The sequence below is a fragment of the Mytilus galloprovincialis genome, chromosome 10, assembly GCF_965363235.1.
Source record: "Mytilus galloprovincialis chromosome 10, xbMytGall1.hap1.1, whole genome shotgun sequence".
NCBI classification, from domain to species: domain Eukaryota; kingdom Metazoa; phylum Mollusca; class Bivalvia; order Mytilida; family Mytilidae; genus Mytilus; species Mytilus galloprovincialis.
Genome location: NC_134847.1, coordinates 44,719,811 through 44,740,597, shown reverse-complemented (window position 1 = coordinate 44,740,597; position 20,787 = coordinate 44,719,811). Strand labels below are relative to the sequence as shown.

The 20,787-nt window shown below is 33.5% G+C and overlaps 1 long non-coding RNA gene across 1 annotated transcript in view; it reads right to left on the bottom strand.

The window, feature by feature from the left end:
- LOC143047628 (uncharacterized) overlaps window positions 1–11,113 on the bottom strand; it is a 37,845-nt gene extending 26,732 nt beyond the window's left edge. The window contains exon 1 of the long non-coding RNA XR_012969620.1: window positions 10,498–11,113. This is a non-coding gene — a long non-coding RNA (uncharacterized LOC143047628). The remainder of the gene's footprint in view (window positions 1–10,497) is intronic.
- Window positions 11,114–20,787: the final 9,674 nt, after the last annotated feature.

Genomic DNA, 20,787 nt, shown 5'->3' with positions numbered 1-20,787 from the left:
TATTAGTGTGTACACACTGGTTTCGGCGCTCGACTGATACACTGTTACCTTTCATTCCTTATTCGCTTGTAATGAGTGTGGTATACTCTGTCTCTGGCCTTAAAGTCATAAAACTTTCGAATAAATTTGTTGTACTCATACTCCAAAATCAACCAATCAAAATGCTAGATTTCATGTTTCGAGCATAATTTGTGTGCTCCGAACACTGAGCAAAGTTTTATGACTTAAACCCCAGGTGTTAGCTATGGATTCTTAGAGGTGAAATTACAATATAAGCGTGTAATGTAACGAATAAGGAATGAGGATTACTAGTAAGTAACCAACTTGAAAATGGGTGGGTTTTTTTAAAGCAAAAAAGGAATTTGGGACGGAAATTAGAAACAGAGGATTACATGTAAGCATGTATTCATCTCAGGTTTAGGAATTTGTGTGAACTTTTCGGACTCCTTGTGGTTTGTTTTTTAACAATACAGGGTAACATGTTTCCCCCATACATGTATTACCCTCTTTTCATTGCATATAAGACTTCAATTTATCATATCCACAAGGGTAACTGGAGACCGGTATTAAAACCCTCGTCAAATAGGGTCATCTGTTTGGCTGTGCGGGATGTACAAATGTGCAGCAACATCTGGTCAGAATGGAGACATCCAATCCGATGTCATGTGTAAAGAGAGTGACACGCTCTTTGAAAATTAAGATTCCTTGCAACAACTCCATGCTGAGTCCGCATGGCTAAATGTCTGTCCCTATCCAATATACCCTCATTTCCTTGGTTGTCTTAATTTATCTGACCTTAATCCCGGATGCTCTATTACAGAACCTACCTATGCATTTATTTTTAATTTTTTCTCGTCCTGAATATGCATGAAATATTTGCCATTGAACGCCTAGCAACCAACAATCAATCAATCAATATCTCATAAAAGGTCATTAACCAAATTCAAGCTGATTCTATTTTTCTTCTCTCACGATTGAGAGCCAAATATTGCCTATGCTAAATAAGGTAAAAGTCCAAGTCAGCCAATTCCCGCGAAAAAAAATATCTCAAAAAGGAAATCCCGATTACCTATCAATTATTTTAGCTTATACTTAAACTAATATACGGAAGGCGTGTTAGCGCCACACATTTTTTTTAAATTATTCTTCATATCTTTGCGTTTAACGCAAACCTTTGCGAAATAACGCAAACATTTGTTTTTAATATAATCTTATTAAAGATTTAAAAGAAACAGCAGTTATTAATGCAGGAGCCTGAATATATTAAAATTTATCACCTTTGTAGTCATTGCAAAGTAAAATGCTTGAATAATGAGAACATATCATTGAACAATAATGAGCAGAAAATATAAGAAGATGTGGTATGAGTGCCAATGAGAAAACTCCATCTAAGTCACTATTCGTTAAAGTAAACCATCATAGGATTTTTTTTTATCTACAATAACTAGTAAATTACAACCGAAATGAATGAGAGACGGACATTATACAAAACTTAATGAATGATTGCAATCAAGATATTTGCGTTATAACGCAAAGGTTAGCGTTGTATTGCAAAGGTTTGCGTTATTTCGCAAAGATTTGCGTTATATCGCAAAGATCACTTTGTGTTAGAACACACATGTTTGTGTTATTTCGCAAATGTTTGTGTTATAACGATAAGATAGGAAGAAAAACAAAAAATAAAAATGTGTGGCGCTAATACGCTTCTGTACTAATACTCTTCGGATTTAGAGTACCGTAGTATCAATTCTTAATTTCAGATATTTGTTTAATTTCACCTAACTGCATTATTCAAGATAAAAGATTTTAATGCATATTGTATTAATATAAATGGCATAAAATGATGAGACTATATTTTTGAAATATTGATTGTATGTAATTTAATGCGCGATAACCACTTCATTCATTTTATATTCTACTTGTAACCATGGCCGTACGTTGTAACGGTGAATTCATGCGATTAACTAAAGTTTGTTTGACTTTTCTTATTTAAGAAGTAAATAATAATGATTTTGGATTTAAACATCAACACGCAGTAACCAAACAACTCAAATAAGATCTACATATGGCATAAAAAGATTGATATTCGCACGACTTAATGCAAGTTTAGTCCTTCAATGTTAAAGGTCATATGGCAATACATTGATGGTTTTTTTTTAATTGACTTAATACCGGGAGATTGGTGGCCTCGTGTTAATTTAACGCATGTCAGCTATCTGGTTTTATCTACAAAAAAGAGGGCCAGTTTTTATTCTTTAATATTAAGTCAATTCTCCCATGAAGAAAGGATAAATTTTTCTGTGTTCAGTAGCATCGTATTTTCTTAAAATATTTTCTCGCACAATATCTGGACATCGGTGGACATGCAGCATTGTCAAACCACACAACCGTTCACCCGTCATCGTAGCTCTAATTTCGATAATATTCTAACAATTTCATGTAGTTTTTTTAATTAGACAAAAGGTCCTTCGTATAAGAAAACTCCCAAGTTAAAAAAAATTACTAGATTTGCAAAAGAAAATCAACACTTAGAATTTAGTCAAAAAGTAGGACAATAAATGAACAAAAAACAAACCCGGGTACAGATAAGACACATAACTACAATTAATAGACCTTTAACACTGATTATAAAGATGGATCACGAAAAATATACAGGGGCAACATCAAAAAGTGAAGAGAAATCAGCTGATTTTTGCAAGACACTCGCCGTGAAAACAATATGATCTGAAGAAAAGCTTTTGTTTTAAACTTTTAAAAATTTATTTCCAACATCAGACCATGTAGTTACGGCCCTGGGCTCCATATAAAATTATAAAATCCAAACTGACTTAGTCAAAGTCGATGTTCAAACGGTCAATGTAATAAAATACATCTGTTGACTGAAACTCATTATAGATTACTTTTTGTTTGAATTTATTGGAAAAAATATATATTAAAAAATAAAAATAAAAAACCACAATAAATGTACTAGGTCCGATAATTGACGGCAGTCTTTTAACCTGAAATCTGTGGCAAATTTTTATATGTTTGAAATAATGAATAAGATAGTTTCTGCTGAAAACGAAACGTCACGGAAAATTCAGGGTTATGGATTTATAATATATAATGGAGCATCAGATCAGCATCGTCTGGTCAAACTATTCATGGGTGTTATTGTAACTAAAGGTTTAAGATTTACAACATATGGCATTCTTGACCTTGAAATACATTTAAAAGAAACAAATGTTATCAATCTGAATCACAATAGTGTCCATCACAGCATGTATTCCAAGGGTTTATTAAAGATGAAGCGACTGATACAGAAACAACAGGTGACCATTAAAATTAATACAAATCTAACAAATTTTAGATTAGTATAAGTGGTTATGATAACGTCAAAAACGACGAAACTAGTATAATTACAAAACATATATATATATGTATTATTATATAAATAACACATAGCTGAGAGGGTGATAGAGCAGATTGGTACCCCGAGAAAACATTGTCAACCGCGGCGAAGCCAAGGTTGACAATGCTTTTTCAAGGGGTACCAATCTGCTCTATCACCCTCTCAGCTATGTTATTTAATTTATTATACTAAACGTCCTACCATTTTTGTCTTTTACAGATAAATTTTATTTCAAAAGGATTTTCTATGACGTCACGTACATAACAACGTTACGAGTATTAGAAATGTAAACAACAAGATGTTGGTTTTTTTTATTTTGACAGTTAAATAATAAAATTTGATCCAAAACGTCAAACTTAAGCATTGTATTCAACTACTTGATGTAAATTCAATCCATTGTCCTTTAAATTGTCGATTTTTGATTGGTTGAGACGAGAGGGTAACATTCAAAAAAATTGTCACCCTCTCAGCTATGTGATAGAGTAAAATGACACCCTCGTATTAGCCAATCAAAATATGGCATTTTAACGTGAAGTATAATAATATTATTTATTGATTCTACTGAAATATTGCAGCACAGAAACTTAAACAAGAAAGAATATATTCATTATTTTTTAATAGCAAAATACAAAGTATCATGAAATATTCGCATAAATTTATTGCAGTCTGACGAGGACAAGTGTTAAATGTTGAACCATTAGTTATGTAGAGCAATCACAAAAGTCTAGGGGAAATTGATAATTGATAGTTGTATGCCCTAATGATGGCATATCTGTCATGATATTGATGAATCATTTATAGATTTATGACTGATTTAACATGTACTGGTAAATGATTTTTTTTTATTTAATTATAATCAAGTCTAAGCTAGAGGACAAACCCAAGCTATAACTGCCGACATACTATAGCAGTGTCGGGTCCTATCAGACGACATTGGATGCATCGTTTTATGCATGATAATAAAATATGTACACGGAAATCATTTCAATCTATGAAAATACTCTCAAATATAAAAAAAGAAGATGTGGTATGATTGCAAATGAGACAACTATCCACAAAAAAACCAAAATGACACAAACATTAACAACTATAGGTCACCGTACGGCCAGCCTTCAACAATGAGCAAAGCCCATACCGCATAGTCATCTATAAAAGGCCCCGATGAGACAATGTAAAACAATTCAAACGAGAAAACTAACGACCTTATTTATGTAAAAAAATGAACGAAAAACAAATATGTAACACATAAACAAACGACAACCACTGAATTACAGGCTCCTGACTTGGGACAGGCACATACATAAATAATGTGGCGGGGTTAAACATGTTAGCTGGATCCCAACCCTCCCCCTAACCTGGTACAGTGGTATAACAGTACAACATAAGAACGAACTATAAAAATCAGTTGAAAAAGGCTTAACTCATCAGATAGACAAAAAATACAAGTGGACGTGGCCGGGTACTTATACATCCCGACACAAAAAGTCACAATGAACAGATCTGAGAGTACTCGCAGTTATCTGACAGCTAGTTTAAAGCCACTAACAACTAATAAAAAAATCATGCCTCTAAGACTAAACACTCAATCCGTACACATCCAACATACAATGGATTTAGTGTAAAGACGTCATAAACAGCCAGAGAAAAATATGACCTTGTGCAATGCCAAGTTACAGGTATCGACAGATTGTAGATCCATGAAAATGTATATGTATATAACATACTAGTAATATTTAGTTAGCTTTTAATCTACTGATAACAAAATCAATATTTATACCAATAAAAACAATATTCAATGATCTTATTACAGTGTTGAATAGGTAACCTTTAAGAATAAATCTATTTAAAGGAGCAACAAGTTTACATGGATCATTTCTAAATTTCCGGGCACGGTTAACAACATTTCCGTAAACATGAGGATGTGCTATCCCGTTTGAAATAAGTTTTCTACAGGTACAACCAAACTTCAAAACCAAATCTTTATATCTATGGAAAAATTTAGTAAAGGTTTTAAGTAATTTATGGTAACGATATCCCTGGTTTAATAATTTACCAGTAATACATAGGTTGCGTTCGTTAAAGCCAATTTTAATATCATCGAGCCCGACTCTCACGAACATTTATATAGCTCTTTTGATGTTGTTACTTGGCAAAAAAATGAGGGATAAAAAATTAATGCAAAATAATTATAAGATGATATAATTTAGCCACAAATTTAGTCAATTAATTTGCATTAAGACTTTAGGGTAAATGTGCTAATGTGTTAAGGTTTTCACACTGTCCTAGGGATTTTTTTTTCGGTCGTTATAGTGATTCGGCATCTGTTTCTTAAAGATTTAAACATTGGCTATGAATTGGCATAACAAATTATACACGAAAAATTCGGGATATACATGGTTTCTATAGCTTAAACTTTATGCAAAGCTGTTTAATTCAACAATTTAGAATTTGGTTTTGAAATGGTGATATATGACAGCTAAAGGTCATTTTATTGATGAGAATTTAATTAAGTAACAAAGAAGTCTAGTATTTTTGAAGCTAAAGCTAGGTTGACACTGCCGATCAGATCAACTATATCAATTCCGATCAAGACAGATAAAGTGATCGGGAGGCTGGTCTGGCTAGTTCGACAAGAATGTTCGGGGTGGTCTACCTTACTCGTCATCGATCTGACTTTCTTTCAGAGAGTTTTTGACGTTTCAAAAACATTCGAGTAAGCATCGAGAAGCCAGTCAATCGAAAAAGGATCGTAAAGGGATCGAGTTTGGTCTGAATACAAATATTTGAACAATCAGTACTCGATCATCACGACCTTTGTTCGACTAAAATGCGATCGTTTCTCAACCAACGTCATCGATCACTGCGACTACTAATATTTTTTTTTATCCTAGACCAACTCGACCAATACCCAATCTCTATTCGACCAAACGCAACCACTTTTCGATGTGTAGATCTAATTAACTCTCATAACTTTTCCCGCAAGAATATATTGTCCTTGTTATTTTGAAATGTACGAAAATGAAATTCGCAAAAATTTCCCCGTGTACCGTACTTAGCTGTACGTTAACAGAGGCAAATATACCAAACAAACAATCACACCCAGAGGTCAAGAACAAACCGACCCAGCCATGGAAAAAAGCTAAAAACGACGACAAGACAAACAGCAGTCCACAACTCATTAATTTTTATAACTAAAATCTTAGCAACACGAAACCCACCAAATACACATTGCGCTTGTCATATTGCATAAGTACCAATCCGGTGACGAGTCTCATTTAGTGGTGTCATTTTCAAGAAAAGAGCAGTAAATCTAATAAATAAATAAATAAATACAAACGTTTCGAATCATTTTTGAAACGTAAAAAAAGGCAAAACATCTACCAGTGGTTTAACGATAAAACTACAAGTAGCTTAATTTACAATAGCACTGATGAACAAAATCATACTCTCTTGCCACTCAACCGAACCTGCTGGCATTTTGAAATAGTGCATAAGATAGTCTCGGTTTTGATATATCTGGAGTACGGCTTCATCCAGATCTCAATGGTAATGCATCATATTCATCATGAGGTACCGGTATGAGTGTTCTCCATATCGCCGGGCAGTGGGTGTTTCTAGTTCCTCAATCAAAGTCCTCTATTCAGAATGGTTGAAGAGTCAGACGCACTTCCATCTCTGTACCATATAAACTTGTAATATGCGTCAACGAGGGCTAATAGTGTGACTGAGAATAATCCTTTGTAGTTGCAGTAGTGTACCAGAGTCCTTGGTGCACTTTATCAGGACGCTTTAGTCCCCGTTCGCATATAACGATATTTAATCTGTGATATTTGATTAGGATACTAGTAATAAGCAGTGTGTATGAGTTTCATAACATTAGGTTAATAGAGGCAAACCAAAGTTAGAGAACGGAAACTAATATGTGGAATGAACAGACGTACGGACGAATGGATTGACAAGTGTAACACTAAATGTCTCTTTGTTTCGGCGGGGCATAAGACAATCCGACTTTTTTCAGCAACACGAAACCTTACAAAACCTGGGACTATCTCGTGCAGGTGTTCCGGAAGGGAAATAGATTCTGCATTTTGGTCCCTTGGTTTTTTTCAGATATGAAAGTAATTGTGCAATAAAAAATGATTATTAGAATGCTAATGACTAATAAAGCCTCCAAAGTGGGGTTTACCTGTTTTATGAACTATTTTCTGTTTGACTGTTGTGTAGTATAAAAATAAGATCAGGTAATGATTGCCAATGAGGTAACTCTCCACAGGACACCAAATAGTACAGAAATGAACAACTTTTTGTTACCGTACAAACGAACTTTATGACGCCATTTTACAGAAAATAAGACGAAAGACAACTGATTTTGATTTGATCTCTTGATAGTTATACGTAAACAGTTTCAGAAAAGGTTTCACTCCAGGGGATTACAAGTCTACTTCTGGTCAATTTTTGGGAAATATATGACAGCTTTACCACCTTTCTACAATAGTTTTTAGCCAATAGGTAATTGCCATGGATACACACATACATGTATGCATATATATATGACACAAACAGCAAGCTTCATTTGTAAAAAAGCAAGGAAAAGGGGATGGTCAAATTTATGTATATTGCTATCTAACATAAGTACTAATCCAGTGACAAATCTCATTTTGTGGTGTCATTTTCAAGAAATTTAAAGACCAGTTAAACTCCCAAAACATATCAGCTTAGACTCTGAAGAAGTTTTGGGGTCCTCTTTGTCGAACTCCTGCAAGTCTCTGATGCTACTCACACAGTGGTCGCCGTGTTACACACTGCCTAACCTAGACGTCTCGGCATCCGTTGCTGTCTACGCCTTCTTGTTCGTCTTCTACGTATGTCCTCACAATTTGTTTCCGTTTTCTAATTTTGTTTAGCCTCAATAAAATTTTATGAAACTTACACACAACACTTATTATCATAAAACACAGATCAAGATCGAATTTGGAAGGCGTCACTTTTGTCGTTCTTGGGGAATGAACCTTTATAACGTTATATGCATGCTGGGGCAATATCTATGTCCCATGGACACATTCTTCGTTTGTTTGGTTAAATTCAGTAGTGCACAGAAGGTCCGAGTAAAACCATTAGAATATCTATATGGAAATGAAGCAGTTGGATTTATAGAGCACAGAGAGACAGGTCAAAGGTTGTGACGAAGCTTGAAGAGAGCGTACGTACACAATGTACTTACGGATGGACAAAGGCAACACTTATACCCCATTTTTTCACTTTTAGTTGTAGCAAAGCAACCCGACGTATAAATTTTATAGTGGAACTCGGTATTAGTCTTAATGACCCCTACACTGCGGCGTCGCATAATAAAATATGATGTTTTTATATAAAAATTGTATATACCCGACTAATTCCCGACTATCTATACGATTCGGTCGATCTGGTTTGGTAGAGATCAGGCTGTGAACGAGTATCATTGATTTGGTCTAACAAGTCGAGTAAACATCGTGTGGATCGTAAATTGGTCGGAATTATCGAATATTTAATCAATTAGTGGTCGGGTTGGAGTCGTGGATGGTCGAGTTAAAGTCGTGTACAGTCTGTCGAATAACAGTCGGTAGAAGTTGTAAACAGGCCCGATCAAGATTTTGGTTTCGCTTGGTGGTGGAATAGGGACAATAGGGATCATCGAATTGATCTGATCGGCAGTGTGAACCTGGCATAAAATTTAAGTTTCCAATGAAAATTGCAAAAAAACAAAAATTGTGACCTCTATTTTGTATTTCATATTCCGATTTAATTCGGATTAAAGTCAAAAAGTGTACAAAATATTTAAAAAATCGGGAGATATGCAATTCGGTATCGTGTTACTTGTGCCATTAAATGTTTTTTAAACTCCCATGGCACATTCTACTTTATTGTCATCCAATGTTTTTTTATTTACTTTTTGTTGCTGTGTTACAGTTTTGGTTTTTGGTTTATTATTTTGTACATCAATTAGGTCGTTAGTTTTTTCGTTTGAATTGTTTTACGTTTGTCATTTCGAGGCCTTATATAGCTGACTATGCAGTATGGGTTTTACTCATTGTTGAATGTGTCCTATAGTTGTTAATTTCTGCGTCTTACGTATCCTTTGGAAGCGTTAAAGATGGTTAAAAAGCCAAAAACAACTAGCGCTTAATATGTTTTCCCATTTTTTTTTATAAAGAGAATGAACCAACCAACAATAATTCACAAATCGATCTAGAAATTATGATATTAAGGAATGAAGAGGAGAAATTCTACCACCAGGAAAGCGTCTACCGTGTGGTTATGTCGGCGTAAATATAAAAAGGAAGTAGGGTGGGAGAAGAGGGGAAGCTGATAAGTAAATGAATCCATTTTTTGGTGATTAATTCATGCAAAACAATCCGTTTTGTCATAAATAAAATAAAGATTACTGACGTGCGATATAGTGGTATGTGCTATAATATTGCCACGTGCTCAACGCTCGGAACATGTGGGCGTTCTTCAAGTAATTTTAATTGACCAAAATGGGAGGAGTAAGCAATTAAAATTACTGTGTTAACAGGTTAAGCGATAAACCTCCTCCATCAATCACTTACTTATTTTTAATAATTATTTGTTTTGTGCATAGACGATAAATTAAAAGTTATTAACACTAAGAAATAGCGGTTAAACGATAAAATAGCGGTTAACCGATAAAAATAGCGGTTAACCGACATATTAATAGCGATTAATCGGTATAAATAGCGGTTAACCGATAAAATTAGCGGTTAATCGACATATAAATAGCGATTAACCGATAAAATTAGCGGTTAACCGGTATATAAATAGCGGTTAACCGACAAAAATACCTTTTGAACCAAATGGTACACCATATATACTCATACATGTAGTTGTGTCGATAATAGTTACAATAATTTAAAAAAAAAAATAATAATTCAAAATTAGTATATTACAGATTTATATATTTATTAAACTTAAATCCATAGTCAGTTGATAGTAACATAGTGTAATATTTGTATATATTTATTATAATTGAGTTATTGCAATAATTCAAGCTGTGGCCTGTTGACATACATTGTATGGCTAAATTCTTGATTTAACGGAACTATTCATACCACATCGACCTAGTCTAGGCTAGAGAGTAGTAGCAACTAAAAAAATGTATACATGTCACTGTGATGAACGACTCTTGACAGTTTTTAGTACACAAATGTGTAGGTACACGCAAAATTTATAGCCGGATATATACAGATGATAATGTTTGCTTAAATCCACCAGCAAGCTAACATTTAGCAATGATTTCTTTTGGCTACTGCTTCTTAACTCCGGGTATGGTCTCTGTTCAAGATTTCCAAGATTTTTGTTTATTTGTATCGAAAGTTGAACTTCCGGTTGCGAACCTGGGTCCTTCGCCCCAAAGAGTACGTCCCTTTTACGTTCATATCCTTTCATGGAATATTTGCTGTATATGTGCTATGAAAGATCTAGATACACAATTCCCGATGTATTACTTTTAATTCGGAAGTTTTCGGGAATTCATTAGATAACACCTGCCCCACAACACATAATCATTAAAGACACGTTACTAACCTGCATGATCTGTTACAGCGCAAAATACAATTAGTTAGGCTTACCCATAGGCATAGGCACTAGACGATCTGTCAATACTCAATTTCAATAGTATAAGATATGGGGAAAAAGTAATATATAAAAAATCTAAAATAAAAACAAATTAAACTCGTCGTCACGATATATCATGATAATTATACACACGAATACATGCATCTAATTCTATGTAGAAATATACAATGACGCATGGTAAACATTATTATAATCAGCAAATCTTAGGACAATGTTGCATCTAATTACTCACACTTGTAAAAAATAAATAATTATAAAAATGAAAACGACATTCATGGGACCAATTTCTCATTCAGTCTTTGCATGTGCTCTCCACGTGGCGATGAAATAATAAATTCAAATATGGTTAAAAAATGACGATCGATAAAACGAATTCTTTCTAAGATTACTTCTAATAAACATTAGAAGCATGAGGCAGGTTATAACCATACAAATTCTAACACTAGTCTACTTTACAATTTCAATTTTCAATTTTCAAGTTTACCGCTTACGAAATTTAAACAGCTTGCTTGCTGCGATGAAATTCTATAAAGGACTAAATGACGTCACAGAATAAAACGTCACTCATGTTGGGTAAATCTAAAACATGAAACACAATCCGTGAGTGGCCCCGGCGATAACTGAATTTAAGTCTATTAACTTAAATTCCATTAAATAAAAACTATAAAAGTGACGCTACCCAAATTTGTACTTGATCTTAGTTTTATGGTTAGAAGAATATTGTAAACGTTTCGTTACATGTGATTAAGGCAAACTAAACTTAGAGAACGGAAACGAAAAAAAATGTAGCAATTTTTCAATATGTTATTGGACATAACTCTAGAACGGTTACAGTGAAGCCCCTAAAATGTATCCTTGATCTGTGTTGTGTGGTAAGCATTATTGTGTATAAGTTTCCTAACATTTGGTTGAGGCAAACTACAGTTAGAGAACAAATTTTAGGACGGACGGACAGACGGACAAGTGTAAAACTTAATCCTCTCCGGTATGGCGGGTGAATAATAAAACACAACAGTAAACTTTTATTCCCCCGATAGTTGCAGAAAGTCATGCATAAAAAATATATAAAATTATGTTTTAATGGCACGAGAAATTAAAACAAACATGAACACATACATGGATTCAAATAGTACTAGTCATTTGCAAACTTAAAAGCCAAACAAAAATAATATTTTAAAGTTTGATGCATATTGTCTTTACTCTAATTCCTATCGAGTTTTTTTTTTTTATTATTATTATTATAGTGAGGATAGTGCATATATGTGAATATTTAAAAAAAAATGTTTATAAAGGACAAGGTACGATAAGCATCAGTGAACGGCCCCCTAATTTCGTTCAAATTAAAAGTGACCTGCCATTAATTATAATACATTATTTTTAAAGTTTAAAACCTATATTTTTGTAAACATCAATAGATTTTTCAACTTCCGCTGATATTATTCATGCTCTGTTGCTGTAAAGACCTCAAGATTCGCGAAAGGCCAGAAAAATGGCAGTTTCTAAACACTTTTCTGCATTTTAAACTATGAGCGTACCTACGACCCACGATCATATTTATACCAGACATTCCTTGAACATAAATGTTGATGCAGTTCAAATATTTTAGTGGGTCGTAAGTACGCTCATAGTTAAAAATTCAAAAAAGTGACAAAAATCGTCGGTAGTTTTCATTGAATCATCGAAATTTTTAACCGAATTGCGGACCGGAGATGATTTCCGGTATTTACTGGATCCGACGGAAATGTATTCATGGTACGCTATAATAATGGCTAGTTTTCTCAGGACGAAAAATAAACATATTTGAGACAGGAAAACAGGATAATCCTGTATAATTCATTATTCTTGAATTTAAAGTGACATTTTAGCAGACCGTCGAAATTTGACCCAAATTAGACGGAACTGTGACAAACTTCAGAGAAATTCTGGGAACGTAATTGTGAATGAATATAAGAACTGGTTCATACTCAAACAGTGCATATACTTATTTTGTTTCATAATTGACGAAATCGTCGCCCTGGAATGTTTTAATCTCCGATGACACTTTTGTGAAAAGTGCTTTCTTTCACGTCCGCATTTCTACCAAGTATGGCATGCCAAGTTAACATTTTAGACAATCATTTAATATAAATACAGATGGCGATGGCGAAATAAACTACAGAACTGTGAATAATAACATACATTGTAATTTATATGACATAAGAAGACACCATGTGACAATTTTAATTAGTTAATTGTGTAAGTATAACAATAATCAAGATTAAACAAAACTATCCAACACTTTTATGATCTAAATTATGTATCTTGAGTTTTGTTTTGGTCATGGTGTTAAATTTATTGGACTTATTATTTGTAATTGTCACCCGCCTTCCCGTTGTTCTATCTTGACGACAACGCGTGCTACTTCGTATTTCTTGTTTGCAAATCATTCTCTACATATCTTTTCATTAAAATTTGCATGCATAAAGTATTTGTCACTGGACGTCAATCAATCATATGTCTTCTTAAATAACAGCACTACATGTAGAATGAATTTAAACATATTCAAAAGAATAAAAATAAGTATTGAATATGAAAGGAATAAAACGCATCATAATTAAAGACATCTTGATTGTAAGACGTGTGTTTCGCATACAAAAGACTCATGATTAGTGACGGTCGAATAAAAAAATGTCAAAAGACCATAAAAGGCTCAATATTCCGATGTTGTTTTTTTTTGCGATATACAGCTAATAAAGGTTATTTATTCCTAAATATATTATCCGTAGTTTTTGCAAACAATATAAAGTTTTGTAAACAGTTAATTCATATAATTGACTATTTTAATAATAATTCATGTTTACACAAAGTGCTAACTTTTGGACATCGTGTTGCTGCATGGGTTGTTTGTTTCATTGATTTTTATTGTGCTATAGCTAAAAAGGTTACAGTCCACAGGAAGACATATTACCCTAACTTGACACTCCGATCCAACTAGTCTTTGTTCTTACCCCTTTATGCCAATTGATTAACGGAAATCAGCAAATACCAATTTTTGAGTCTTAGGTTTGACCAGGCCGGTGTCAGAACCCACGATATCAGGCGTTTTAATTCATTTATTATATTTATTTAATTGTACAATGAATTAATAAAAGGGTGCATACTGTAAGAATCCATCTTATATGAATCCACGCTTAAACATACACATCCACCCAAAAGAAATAACTTTTGCAACATATATAGAAATAAGAAGATGTGGTATGAGTGCCAATGATACTACTCTCCTTCCAGGATACAACATGTAAAAAGTAAACAATTATAGGTCAAAGTACGACCTTTAACACAGAGCTTTGGCTTACATCGACCAGCAAGCTATCAAGGACACACAAGTGACTAATGTAGCAATTCAAACAGGAAAACCAACGGTTTAATCTTTATATAAAAAAAAACTAGAAACGAGGAACACGTATGAACCACAACAACCACCGAACAGGTTCCTTACTTGTTGCAAACAAACACAGCATGTGAAAACGTTTAAACAGGCGACAACCTTCACCCTAACCCGAACTTATATACTTTTATTAGTAACTTGCATGTCCAATTATAACTGTAGTTCATTTTGATAAACAAATTACAAAAACACAAAAACAAAACGAAACAATACAAAATGCAACTTAATCACATACATGCATTTTACATGATATTTCACAAATCATTTGACACTGACAGGAAAGTGAAAACATTTTTCGTCATTGCCAGTATCCACATCATAATTACAGATAACAAAAATGTTCCATAGATATAGGAAGATGTGGTGTGAGTGCCAATGATACAACTCTCCATCCAAATAACAATTTATAAAAGTAAACCATGATAGGTCAATGTACGGCCTTTAACACGGGGCCTTGACTCACACCGAACAACAAGCTATAAAGGGCCCCAAAATTACTACTGTAAAACCATTCAAACCATAGTCCATTTCATCGTGAAAGAAACATCAGTTTATTCTGTTCTCAGTTTTCACTTGTCTTTGTCAATTTTCCCTGGATTCCAAGATGAAATGAATGGATACATTATGTTAAACATAACTATTCTTCTTCTTTTTTGGAATTTTATTCTCATACACACTTGTCCGGGTCTACACTTATTTAGTTTTTATACATTGACTTAAGATATTTGACATACAGTGTATAGTCATGACTCAGATATCATAACAGTCTAATATCATTATGACATTTACCGTTGATCTCAAGATACAATTAATTGACCTTTAACTTTCATGGTTAAATGATTGTCCAACCCTTAAACCATATATATATATATTCTTACAGGCTATGCCATTTTTTTTACTGCACAATAGGATTAATTTCTTAAGTCAATTAATACCTCGTTAATAACTTCAAAAATGATTTAATCCCCCCCCCTTTTTTTGCCTTGATAAGTCGTTTCTAATTCACTATAGGTTTTGTACCCATGCAGAGGACACATTCCTATTCCAACCCCTACATCATGTTAATTCGTAATTGCCTGGATTAGACATTTTATTCCACACAATGTCCAAGGTCGTAGCTACCCTTGAGGCAAGTGAGGCAATTGCCTCACTAAAATTTCGACACTGATTATTTTTTTATACTATATATAAATATAATAGTCATTTGTTGTTCTGTCTCAACCTTGATTTCTATAACTTGTCATCATTCCTTTTAAACTATTCTTCCTGGATATAACTCAGCATCTCAACAGGTGATGTTTCTCAATTACATTAACCTAGTAACGATAATCATCATGGATCTCTAGTTAAAAACAGGCTCTTGCAGAAAAAGGAAAAGCGACACTGAAGGTAAAGAAGGAATAATTCTAGTAAACTATTTTTGTGAACAGAGTCTGAGTATTGCATATAACTTCATTAGTACAATCCAAAAACGATAAGTAGACTGACAAATCAAGTATACTGGTCTTCGGAAGGGGGCGGTCCTGTCTGCGTATTCATTTCTCCGTTTCAACAACTTTTGACAAATCAAGTACTGGGCATCGCAAGAGGACAGTCCTGTCTGCATATTCATTTCACGAACTTTAATCTTTCTCTTTACAGATAAATAAAATGATATAAAACATGCATGGATTAGTTTTTATCCATGTTTCTTTAACCTTAAAAATTGAAAGAATATTCCAATTTGATATTATTGAGGAATGGTAGAACCTTTAACACAGGATTTCGTCTTTACTTATTCGGGACTACGGAATTTCGTTTCTTTATATTTGGGGTTTCGGAATCGGACACCCCAACCCCTAAATTTATAGATTCTGGAACTAAAAAATACCACCAACTATTTCCAGAAATAATTGGAAATTTCGGACCTACATGTAAACGTCAAAAACTCCATCCAATTTCCCCTGTACCCATATCAGATATACTGCCTCAATAGATAGAATCATATACCTGTATCTTATCTCATTCTATCCCTAGTTTGTCTACTCTTTGTCAGCATAAAAGCGAGTTTAATATTTTGTAACTGCGACTGTATGATGGTGCTTACAGGAAAGCTTAATTCTTTTTTGCAAACAAAACTGTAACTACCGATGCTGCTAACGAATTACTGATGGAGAAGGAATTGGAAGAAGACATTGATCGTTGTGTTGATGATAATGTGCTACCTTTAGAAACACAGACTGCCCTTAAACGACTGAAAACTTGGAAAAGAGCATGCATGAGTGGCGAGAGATTGTGTGGTCTTGCCGTGCTCCATGTTCATCGCGATAAGGATATCAGCAGACCAAATTATGAGTCTGAAACGATTTGACTGAACCGGCAATAGAAAAATTTGGCAAACTCTACTGAATCCATGTTTGTTCTATGTTCTGGCAGCAGACTCAAATCATTGATATTTGGATGATTATCTTACATATAAGTTTAAATAAAGTTGTTAAAAATTTGGTGTTAGTAAAAGTCTTAAAATATGAAAAATTTATATAAAAAGTGTTCAAATTCAAAACATTATCAAACTCTCTAAAAATGCCTAGAATGCAGGATTTTGCACCATTCATTTCATACCCTCCAAAAAAGATTTTCGCCTCGCTTCGCTCGGCTCAATTATTTAGCCTCACTACATTAAGATGCCTAGCTACGGCCTTGAATGTCTGTATGTGGTACAAGTCACGTCTCTTTGATTCCATTAACTGTTAAGTATCTTTGAAAGCTGTTCAAACTCATCTCAAATTATTAAATCCTATATATTCTTGTTTTCATGAAAAAACTTTCACATTGAAAGTCAAACAAAGGTGTTGTAGTGGTCTACAATTTAAAAAAAAATGTTTGCTGTTGCTAAGCAAGATGTGGGATTCTATACTCGATATAGAATTCGTCCAAAAAATAATGATAATCTAGATGTTTATATTATAGTGTAACACCGTATTAGGAAGTATATTCCTAAAAAATAACTAAGTTCATACTTCAAAAAATATAAAAAACCTATTATTGCATAGTTGATATGCACTTGTTATGTATCTTAGTTGTTGATCAGCGTATAGTGACCTACAATTGAACTAAGCGTTCATTTCTAACTAAACATGTTCACAAACAGACAATCTGCATTGCATTCGATTTAATTTGTTCAACATAATGACTAATTGATTTGTAGTTGGCTTTAATTCAAACATGTTTTGCTGTTGCTAAGCAACACTTGTGTTGCTATGCTCAATACGAAATTTGTAAAGAATAAAAAAAGATGTATATGAAAAAATATTGGAATGAAACTCCAAATGGAAAGAAAAATCTTCAAACAACTGCCTAATTCATACTTAAGAGTGGCAAGCACCAATTTTTTAACCGTTGCTAGGCAACATTTCTGTTGCCAAGGTAGTTTTAAACATATAATAAACAAATTCAAAGGGTATTTTCATTTGTGACTTCAAGTTCTTCTTGGACAAACAATATTCTTTGCAAATATTTAAATTTTTACTGATAAAGCAATTATTATGTGATAATTTTCATTCTTAAGAAAAACCGTTGCTAGGCAACCTTCCTTTCACCGGAACACAATAAAATCATTATTTTTTCAAGTGTCTACACTAAGACCATCATTGATATCAATATAAACTTATTTGGAGAGGGGGCCAAAAATAGCCCTTATCATACCTTGTCCTTTCAACTTATGTATCATTTGGGTTTTTGTTCGCGCTGTTGACAATGTTTTCTCGGGGTACCAATCTGCTCTATCCCCTCTCAGCTATGTGTTATTTATATAGTGTTCAACACGGACTTTGATTGATACATGTATCCAGTCTAGATTTTGTGAGCTGTAATTATCAATCTAACAATGAGGAGTCTGATCACGGATCACGAAAATATAAAAAAGAAATGTGTATAAAAACAGATCAGGATAGCGAAAATGAGCCGATCACGAAGAACGAAAATAACCCATCAGGCCCCTCAACAAGATACTGAATAGATAAACTGCATGTGATTTTGAAGAACCGTTTTCGAGGGAGTTTTAACAAATTAATAAATTGTTGCAGCAATTGGAAATCGCCAACGGCATTATGTACCTCGTAATATATACCAACAATATTCCTGTTCGTACTTCAAAATTTTGGCAAAGTTTTATTTATTGCGAAAATTGAGAAGAAATACGTATAGCAAAAGTAAAACCTCTTAATTCTAAATTTTTATAGCAGCAGTTGCACATGTATACAAACGGTATCAACTAAAATCGAAATAATTGTAGTTCCGAAAGTTTGCGCATTTTAAAATGACACAGAAAGTTCTTAATCTTCAGTATAATATGTACTTTGCTAATTTTATTTTTGAAGTTTTGGTAAAGAGTAATGTTCATGTATCAGATCTGTATTTCAATTCAAATTGACTGAAAAGCAATGTGTAACATTTTTGTTTAAATTTTCGTTCATTTAGAAAAAAGTAAAATCAAAAGAATACTGAACTCAGAGGAAAATCAATTCGGAAAATCCATAATCACATGGCAAAATCAAATATCAAAACGCATCAAAAAAGAATGGACAAGAACTGTCATATTCCTGACTTAGAAAGACAGTTTTACTTCACATTTGTCCGTACACAAGGCCCAATGCCCATTTCGATTCTCGTTCAAGTTTATTGTCCCTTTCTCTTGCTTACCCGTCTGAAGTAACCTCTTTTTTTTTTGTCGAAGATTGAGTACGTCCTAGCCGTTATCACAGTTGTTTTGAGAAATAAATTTATGAAAGACTGAATGTAAGTCTGTGACTATATTTGCTACATGTATGGAATTTCAATATATAAAATGACAATATATAATACATTAATAGTGTAAGCTTTAATTTGTTATTATGAGAGTGTATGTGTGTAATGCACGTACGTGTTTATAATATTCTTAACTATACTACATTTCGTTTTCACGTCCCATATCAACATTCCCGATTTTCAAGTTCAGGGCATACGATACAGTTACAGGGGAGATAATGACGTTGCCAACGTTGTTATTTTGGCGACGTCAAACTTTGAAAAAACGGGAAAAGGTGAAGTTTTCGACTGATTTTTATCTTTCAAACTTATTTAACTTGAAAACGAGTTCATGGACCCCCTTTTTTAAAATGCAATTTGATTTGATTACGTAAGAAGATTACGTGTGCCAATTTTCATAAAAACGTAAATAGTATAAAAAAGAAGATGTGGTATGATTGTCAATGAGACAACTATCCACAAAAGACCAAAATGGCACAGACATTAACAACTATAGGTCACCGTAAAGCCTTCAACAATGAGCAAAGCCAATAAATACCGCATAGTCAGCTATAAAAGGCCCCGACAAGACAATGTAAAACAATTCAAACGAGACTAACCGCCTTATTTATGTAAAAAAAATGAACGAAAAACAAATTTGTAACACATTAACAAACGACAACCACTGAATTACAGGCTCCTGACTTGGGACAGACACATACGCACATACATAAATAAATGTGGCGGGGTTAAACATGTTAGCGGGATCCCAACCCTCCACTTAACCTGGGACAGTGTTATAACAGTACAACATAAGAACGAACTATAAAAATCAGTTGAAAAAGGCTTAACTCATCAGATGGACAAAAATACAAGTGGACGTGGCCCGGTACTTATACATCCCGACACAAAAAGACACAATGAACAAATCTGAGAGTACTCGCAGTTATCTGACAGCTAGTTCAAAGCCACTAACAACTAATAAAAAAAGTCATGCAACTAAGACTAAACTATCAATCCGTACACATCCAACATCCAATGGATTTAATGTAAAGTGCATTTTTTTTTTTAATTGAATAAATATACAGCAAAAACGATGTTTTTTCAACATTCATAAACATTTGATAAATATGAGCTATTTTTGAATTAAAAATGTATAATTGTTTATGATACTTATAAAATACAATAATTACAAATTATTTTACAAAAAGCAATTTGTGTTTGTCTTTTAAAACAAAAAAGTTTCCGACATCTGTTTTCTCTGGTATACGGGAGATAACTCCCATAGCAACAAACATCGATTTTCCCGTTTTCCGCTAGAGGCGTTCATTTACGTACCTCTCACCTTGAAAACTAAGAATATCAGATATAAGAATTATGAATTCGGTCAGTTACAATCAAATTACGCACATTCTTATTTTTGTCAGTTGCGTGTTTGATGAAAGTCCTCAATGCACAAATTTTATGCACTCACATGCATTACAATATCATACAATTTTAGAACATTGTTCACATGCAGTCGTATAAGGTAACTACGGAGTAGTGAACACTAACAATTATTGTGTATACATCA